Genomic DNA, 9,157 nt, shown 5'->3' on the forward strand with positions numbered 1-9,157 from the left:
ACAAGCAGCATCAAACAGAACTGGGTCAATGGTTCATAAGCAAAGCTGAAGCTGGATACATAGAAAAGTAGCAATAGCACAAGCAAGGCAAGGAGTAGGACTGTAATAACCAGCGCACTCTGAAGGAACTGGGCAGAATATAAAGGGAGTAATGGACACCGCCCCCAGCACTGACTGGTTCAGCCGTCTGTGACTCAAGCCATAGCTACACCCAAAATGAGCTCAAACTCACACCCAGCTTTCCCGAAGGAAAGATCCTGAAAGGTAGCTCTGGGTGTGGTTTTGCAGCACAGAATCCTGAAAACTGATCCCATTCAGATAAATTAGTGAGTTCTGACATTAATATATATGGACAAAAATATTGACTTATGAAAAATTTGATGTAATGCTTACACATGTGTAAATGTATCTGCAGATTGTTACAGCCCAGGGGGCTCATGGGGTGCCAAGTGGGTGCGTTATCAGTGCCAAATCTCTGACTGCAGATTAGAGACATGGAGATGCACTGTGCTGGAACTGGGAGGATTAAGTGACTTTTCTTTTAATCTCTGCCCTCTCCTGGATAAAGCCATGGGGCTTGTCTCCCTAATAAGACTTTAGCTCCCCCCTAAGCGATTCCACAAGCTGTACAAACAAGATTGAGCTGGCAGTGACAGCGCAGCGCGAATCAATGAACGGAGAGTTCACAATGAGCGCCGCGCAGATGTGTCATCATAAACTCAATATGGGCAGCAGATTACACAGGTAATTGAATTATATGCTGTACAGTTACTTCTCCCCTCTCCTATCCCATTAGTAACATCTCATTATTAACATGCATCTCTTGAACCTGTTGCTCGACATCCAACAAAGCGTTAATTAAATTTCATGTTTATAAAAAGAACACAAAGACGTAGCCAGCGCGCCAAAAAAGCCATTTCTGTAGCAAATGACTGCCTGGTCTGATAATAGGGAGACAGTTGGTACATATTTCATTCCAGATAGAAGATCCAACTGGCAGGGCATGAAATGGATAACATGTTGTGCATTATGTGGCGAAATCAAAAGAAGGAATTAATAGAGGAACATCCAATGGTCCAACAATGATTACACAAAACAGCCAAAACTGCAAATAATAAAAATGGAAATAGTTAAAAAATATCAACAAGTAGGTCAAAGTTTACAATGTATCACTATCAGCACAGTAACAATTAACCGGCCTTTTGGCCTCCACTGGTCATAGGTTGAGCACGCTTACTGCCACTCTATATGTTTTTATTGGACTGTCATAGATAGCCAATGACATTTACCTCTTCCCATTCCTAAACAAGATAGGTCATCAATTCCTTCATGGTGGTGGTGGTGGTGGTGGGGGGATGTGCCTGCTGAACACCCCCTCCGATCATGAGAATGGAAGTTCTATATCCATTTTATAAATGGAGCATAAGGTTGAGCGCACCTGTTGTCACTCCCTACATTATTATGGGACTGTTGGAGAAAGCAAGTAAAAGTGCTTATTTTCGGCAGCCACATGAAGGTGAATGAAGTGCCGTGCACATTCGTACTTTCATGTAGAGAGACATTAGACCCTTTTTTTCCTGATCAGAGTGGTCCAAGCTGTTGAACCCCCCATTGATCATAAAGTAAGCACCAAAAGATAAACCTTAAACTTATCTTTGTTCGAATTTGGCAAATAGCTAAAAAATAATGAAACCCAAGCAATGAGTGACCCTACAAGTAACACAAATGTAAGATAGAGATGACAGAGAATTGGGAATCTTCTTGAGCCATCCATATTCCTATAGGAGAAGGATGGACACACCTGTCCATGGTAAGGGGAAGTCTAGAATCATGGAGGTCTGAAGGTAGCTTGCTATATACCACAGTACGGTACAGTATATAGGCACTTGTCACAGCTTCCACAGTTTCCTTTCATTACATAAGGAGGATTACATAATGCAGGACTTTTGGATGAAAGAGAAAGGCAGAATACTAGAAGCATCCTAACCTGACTCTACTTGTCCCAAAGGCAATGTGTCACACCGCGTCTCCTTCCTGGTAACATGTGTATTCAGGTGTAATCATTGTAGAATCTCTCTGCCGCAAAATAAAAGGCAGTGTTAAAGTTACAGCTAGTCCCCATGTTACATACAGGATAGGTTCTTTAGGTTTGTACTTAAAAGGGTTGGCCACTTTACCTCTTGTTTTTTGTAATGTGTGTGTACGTGTGGAGGGGGGCAGGATATTAGGTAATTTACCAATTTACAACTATTGATAGTTCTGCTCTGATTCAGCCAGAGATTCCTGACCAAAAAATGGCCGCAGATCATGTGATCTCTATGTGTCCATGAGCAATCACCCTGCCAAGACCTTATGATAGTATTTATCAATACAAGGTTAAGGTCCTGGCAGGGTCTGAAGGAAAATGTGACATAATGACCCCTGAAGGGTACACAAGGTCAATTATAAACACTCCCAGTACACATGGGTTCTGGAAGGCGCAAGAAGTAATTAAGTGTTGTCCACACAACGTCCGGATATGGCACAACAATAAATCACAACCCTAAATGGCTGAAAGACCCTTTTCACTAGCCTCAGTGAAACAGAACCTTATCAACCCAATTAAGCTGCCACCAGTTCTCCTTTAATATAAAATATTTATATAGGGTGAGGAACCATCCTGGTAGCATGTATCCAACCGAGACACAGATGTGGAGCGAGATAAAAGAGCAACACAGTACACACAATAGATATCTATATACATTACGCAGAGTAGAAAGAACGCAGGTAGAACTACAAGTATCAGTATGCAGCATGTTACTTACCTTGTGTGGGCCTAAAGGGAACTGATAGGCCACACTTAAAGATCCTTCCTGCACTTGTGATGGTGAATTGATGGCTCACATAACCCCGCCCCTAACCAGCTCACCACGCCCCCTTTAACCTGATACAATCGGGTTAAAAGTGGTATGGCGTGAGGAACTGGCTGGACTCCAGCTCCCTATTACACATTTAATAGGGAGCCATTTAGGAGCGAGAAGAGCTGACTCTTCTTTGTGAGTGGAGTCTAATGAGACATAATTCCCATCACAACAAAAGACACCTTGGCTCATTTACTAAGGGCCCCGTGGACCTCACTTTCGTCGGACATCCTGACAATTTCCATTTGTGCCACTGGGACAGGGATTTAATAGGGGTTTTGGATCCAATGTATTCGGACAAACCGCAGGATTTAACTTAAAGCCAAGCACTTACATGCACTAGGAAGAAGAAGCTGAACTCCGACGGACCTGAGCCGGGAAGCGACACATGCAGGATATCAGGTGCAGGATCTTAGTGACTCCCCGCACAGCGCATTATACACGGACAATGCACTTACATACACCAGGAAGAAGAAGGTGAACTCCGGGGACCTGAGCGGGGAAGTGACACATGCAGGATATTGGGGGCACGATCTTAGTGACTCCCCACAGCGCATTATACACGGACAATGCACTTACATGCACCAGGAAGAAGAAGGTGTCTTAGTGAGGGACAGCCCGGAGGTCAGGACAGGCAGCACGGGATCAAAGTCAGGGACACAGCAATAGGTCAAGGCAGGCAGCGGAGGAGTGTAGTCAGGAACGGATCCAGGGTCACAATGGGAAATCACAATAACCGCACAATGTATGGAAAACAGCTTTCTCCAAGGCACGAAGATCCAGCATGGTGGGTGTGCAGGGAGAAGCAGATTTATATAGAATTCTGGGAAATGGCCAGCGCCAATTAATGGGGTCACTTGTGAGTCGGGTGTCCTTAAGTTGGGGACCGCTTTAAGGGTAGGATTGGTCCTTTAGATGGAGAAACAATCTTTGTAACCTCTTTCTACCATGGCCAAGAGATGAAGACCATGAATTCCCTGATAGAGTCACTAAACATCCCCAATATTTTGGCCGGGACCTCAATTGATCTTTTCAAACAGATATTTTATATTAGACAATAAGAGAAAAACAGAAAACAAATTGGCCAATTCCGTTTTTTTCTCTCAAAGCCAAACAAGTACAATGAGGTGTAATGACATTTCAAGGATAAAGTCACTTAGAAAAGCGAAGCTGATGAATTTGTTATTCATTTAGGAATTTCTATACAAGTGTTTTAGAGAAGGTTCTGAAGGATCTTTGTTCAAAAAATGACATTGTAACAACCAAGTTTCGCTCGTCAGTTTTTGCTTTTTTTTGTAATCACCTTTTTCTGCTTCATCTCTCGTCATGGCGACAATTCCCGTCTCTTGTTAATAAGTGAAATTACATTTATTTCTTCAATTTTTTCCCCAATTGACATAGAACTTAAAAATATCTTTAAAGGGAACCTACAACCACGGATCTACCTATAAAGATCGGGTGGTAGGTGCATCTACTGGAGGTGAGGATAATCCTTTTAAGGGCTAGTCTTCACATCCCCCCAATTTTTTTATAGCTTTTATTTTCCTAATATGCTAATTTTCTAAAGAGGCTACTGGGGGTGGAGTAGCTGGAGATGAGGTTACACGGCGCAGCTACTCCATGCCCCAGTAGTCTCTTTGACCCTCCTACCAGATGTCTTTGGCGCACAGAAACGAGGAGCTGCGCGCCCTTGTCCGTGAAGCCGGAGTTCTGCGCATTCGCGGTAGCATTGTAACTCCGGCTTCATGGACAAGGGTGCACAGCTCCTCATGGCTGCCCTCCAAAGATATCTGGTAGGAGGATCAAAGAGGCTACTGGGGCGTGGAATAGGCGGGTCGTGTAGCCTCAGCTCCGTCTACTCCACGCCCCAGGAGCCGCTTTGATTCTCCTACGAGATATCTTTGGCACGCAGCTATGAGGAAACCGGAGTTCTGCGCATGCGCATTAGCACCGGCCACTCTGGATATAAAAATTAGCATATTAGGGAAATAATAGTAATAAAAGATATAGAGGATGTGAGGATTAGCCCTTAAAAGGGCTATCTTCACATACAATAGAGGCACCTACCATCCGATCTACCTTTGGCCAATTATCAACGTTTTATTTTTTTTCTCCCCAAGAGCCAAAATTTTTTATGTTTCCATCAATTAAGCCAGAAGATTTTTTCTTATTTGCAGGGTTGGTTGTGTTTTTTATTGGTAGAATCTAATTATTGTTAACTAATTGCTAAAAGATTACTTGTAGGGTGACACCTACCTACCTTTACTCTTCAGTCAATGTGAATATAGTGATATTATATTCTTATATTTTACTCTTTATAACATTGAAAAACTTTAGGAGGAACCGACTTTTTTATGTCCGTCTGTGGAGCTTTTTAAGGACTTTTATTACAGGATAAGCTGCAGTTTTATTGGTCTCATTAAAAAGGTATATGTGACCTTTTGATTGCTTTTTATTACATTTTAAGGAAGCAAGGTGACCGGAAAACTGCATCGCTGGATGATGATTTCCCCCCGTTGCGTAGAATGGAAGGGATGTTACTTTTGTACTGAAATATTTTGGGTATTTTTGAAGGCAGTGATTACAATTATCTTTTTGTGTTTATTTTTATTTCTACATGTAAAATAATTTAAAAAAAGGTGGTGGTTTAAATTTTGACCATTTTTTTATGTTTTCAAAATGGTTCCTTTTTTTTAACTTTTAACCTTTTTCCTTTCTGGGGGACTTAACCACTGGAAATTGATTTCTATGTTTCATTATTCTATAGCTTTTCTGGTCTTCAGACTACTAAAGCCTCATAATCAGAACATGTAGTTGGAGATGGTGTTCAGTTTTCCTGCCGCGCTGTTATATTTTGCCTTTGGTAGGTAGGTCAAATCTCTTTCAATGGGGTTGTCCAATCACAACAAGTTATCCTTTATCCACTGGATAGGGTATAACTTGCTGATTGGTGATGGTCCCAGTGTTGGGACCCTAAAGAATCACGAGAAGGAGGTTCCATTGTACACCGGTTGTACCCTGGCAGATTGGACATTCGCGCTTCTGCTCCATTCATGGTCTATGAAACTGATAGAAAATGCCGAATACAACTCTATGCTATATTCATCAGCACCATAGAGAGGAATAGAGTAGCACGGCACATGTGGGACCGGCTGCTCGGAGTACACAAGAGCCCCGTTCTCCTGACTCATCAAGCCTGTTGATTATGGTTTTCTTTTTTCTGGGTCCTAGTGCCCTGCTGTTCTCAATGAGATGAGGATTTTCTTAAGTGACCTAACAGTAAGGGTCACAGGTTTTTGAGCTGTTAGGAGCATACTTTGACCCAAATCAGCCCAGTGGTGCGACCTGTGCCAAAAGCTCATGTGATATCACATGTGCATACATTACACAGAAGTCTATGGAAAGGGAGAGGGGAGACAAGCACATAAGGGGCTCCGTGAGGTATCTCACCCCAAGTGCTTCATATTGTTTCTTTACAATGTCTTGTTTGATCCTTCTAGATGAATGAGAGATGAAAGTGCAAATGAGACAGTGGGGGTCATTTACAAAGGGCCCGATTCGCGGTTACCCGACGTGTTACCCTGAATATTTCCGATTTGCGCAGATTTTTCCTGAATTGCCCCGGGATTTTGGCGCACGCGATCGGATTGTGGCGCATCGGCGCTGGCATGCAAATAACGGAAATCGGGGGGTGTGGACGAACGAAAACCTGACGGATTCGGAGAACCCGCTGCATTTTATAAAAAAAAGTGTCGCTGGACATGCGCTTACCTTCACCAGGAATAGGATCGTGAACCTCGGTTGACTTCAGCGCAGCAGTGACATCTTGTGGACATCGGAGGAACTACCTTAGTGAATCGCCGGAAGACCCAAATCCACCGCAGAGAACGCGCCGCTGGATCGCGAATGGACCGGGTAAGTAAATCTGTCCCATTGATTCACAACACGTTTTAAGGTGCTGGGGTCTCTTTTTAGAAAAGTAGAGACTGTGCTCCTAAAGTGCTTGAGTATTATGGCTCTGTCCAAGAATTCGATTATGATGGCAACACAGAGCCCATCCTCTGATTATGATCGAGGCTTCACAGCTTTGAAGCCCCAAATCTCCTCATTTACTTAAAGAGGTTTGCCCATTAAAGAAAGTTCTCAAATTTGATTTACATAGTGATGTTTACTCAATAAGGATATTTTTTAACCCCTTACTTTACAATGTTACTCAGTGTTATTGCGGTTTTAGCTCCTATAACTCAGTGATGGTCAGTGTAAGATCCCACAGTGTGGGCGGGGACTCTCTGAGCAGATACTTCATGATTTGTCTGTGCTGTGAGATGATGTGTGCTGACAATGTGCTTAGATTATCAGGGTACAAGGTTTATATACACTTTCATTAATCTTCTGAACATTGTACTAGTATCTGACACATAGAAAGAGAGATGAGACAGATCAGAGATGATGACATCCATGAGATGGATGTAACACACAATAACACAATTCAGCTCTGCTATATCTCAGCTATAACACGCAGAGTCAGCTCTACAATATGTCTTCCCCCTGGATAAAGACCTTATCTGTCTGTAGCCTGTAGAGTAGATCTCTGCACATGATTCTTGCTGGCAGGAAGTGCCTGTGTCTGAACTTGTGTTGTAATGTAGGGGGGAGGGGCAGGAGACAGAGAGGAGAAACTATGCATGAGAAGAATCTGCCCTGCCCACCCAAAATAAGTAGAAGATTTATGGCCAGATCCCGGGGCAACCGAAATTGTAAACAAGACTGATAGAGACCGGTTGGAATTATTTCTGTGAAATGCTGTATTTTTGTTAATTACAGTGAATTAGAGAATGTGTTATTTTATTATCCTGAGAATATTTAAGAATCTTGTCTTTGTGGGAGGAATACCCCTATAACAAATCTCCCAATGTCCCTGTCTCTTACAATGTAGCAAAAGAGGGGCGGTTTTCCTTGTCCCATACTGGAAAACGTATTTGCATATTTCCCAGAATCCCCAGGTAGAGCATCAATAGCTATAAGTCTCCGCACTCCTGCAAGGCGGCCTTTATTGGCAAAGTCTCCGTAAGGAAAACTCTTATTCCCTGACTGCTATGTAGCAGTGTATGGGAGACATGGGAAAAATTGCTTAATATCTAGGATCCAGGTCATATTATGGCTAAATACAGTGTAATCCTCATGTCCACACACCGGCCTAATGATTTATGCTCTCTGCCCTATCCGTCTGCTGCTGTCAGATGATTCTGCTGCATGGCTGACATACATAATGTAGAAATCAGGGAGATTCTCCAGGCCTGGGTGTAAGCACAGCTGTGAGCTGCAGTGACGCTATTTTTATCCAATATTCAGCAGAAGCCACTGATTACTGATATTTACGTGGTAAACATATTGTGTGCTCAGATAATATGAAAATAACCATGTAGCGTCTGTGTATTCTGCACAGAGACAAGCACTAATCTGAAAATAGATTGTTTATATGATTGTACATTATAAAAATGTATCATTGGGCAGGTTAATAGGAAGGAAACCCGGAGGACTACAAGTACCATGAGAGGCAGTGCCCCATAGCAGACTTTTGAATAGGGCCCATTACCACCTCAGAAAAAATGGACATCCTTCATCCAGGTGGGATACTGGGGCTCCCTGACACTGCGGGCCCCATAGCAGAATTTTCAATAGGGCACACTAATCCCTGAGAAAATATGCACATCCTACATCCAGGTGGGATACTGGGGCTCCCTGACACTGCGGGCCCATAGCAGAATTTTCAATAGGGCACACTAATCCCTGAGAAAATATGCACATCCTGCATTTAGGTCGGATGCCGGGGCCCCCTGACACTGCAGGCCCCTTTGCAGACTTTTGAATAGGGCCCACTACCCCCTCAGAAAATATGCACATCCTGCATCCTGGTCAGATGCTGGGACCCCCTGACACTGTGGGCCCCAAAGCAGCAACAGTGGCTACTACTGCTGTAGTTACTCCCCTGTGCCCAGGTTACTGCTATCCCACTCATCATTTATTAGGGGTCTGAGGGGTTATTATCAGTCTGTATTTATAGCACAGCATTTATTCCATGGTGCTGTACAATCAGTAAAGGGTTCACATACATTAAGACGAGAACAATTGCAAGTACAGAACACAAAACTACTGTGATCGGGAATCAATGAGGAGGACCCTGCCCCTGAGGGCTCACAATCTTCATGGTTTTGGCAACAATAAATGTCTAAAATATCAGACCTTCCAGCTCTGGG

This window comes from Engystomops pustulosus, chromosome 11 (assembly GCF_040894005.1).
Source record: "Engystomops pustulosus chromosome 11, aEngPut4.maternal, whole genome shotgun sequence".
NCBI classification, from domain to species: domain Eukaryota; kingdom Metazoa; phylum Chordata; class Amphibia; order Anura; family Leptodactylidae; genus Engystomops; species Engystomops pustulosus.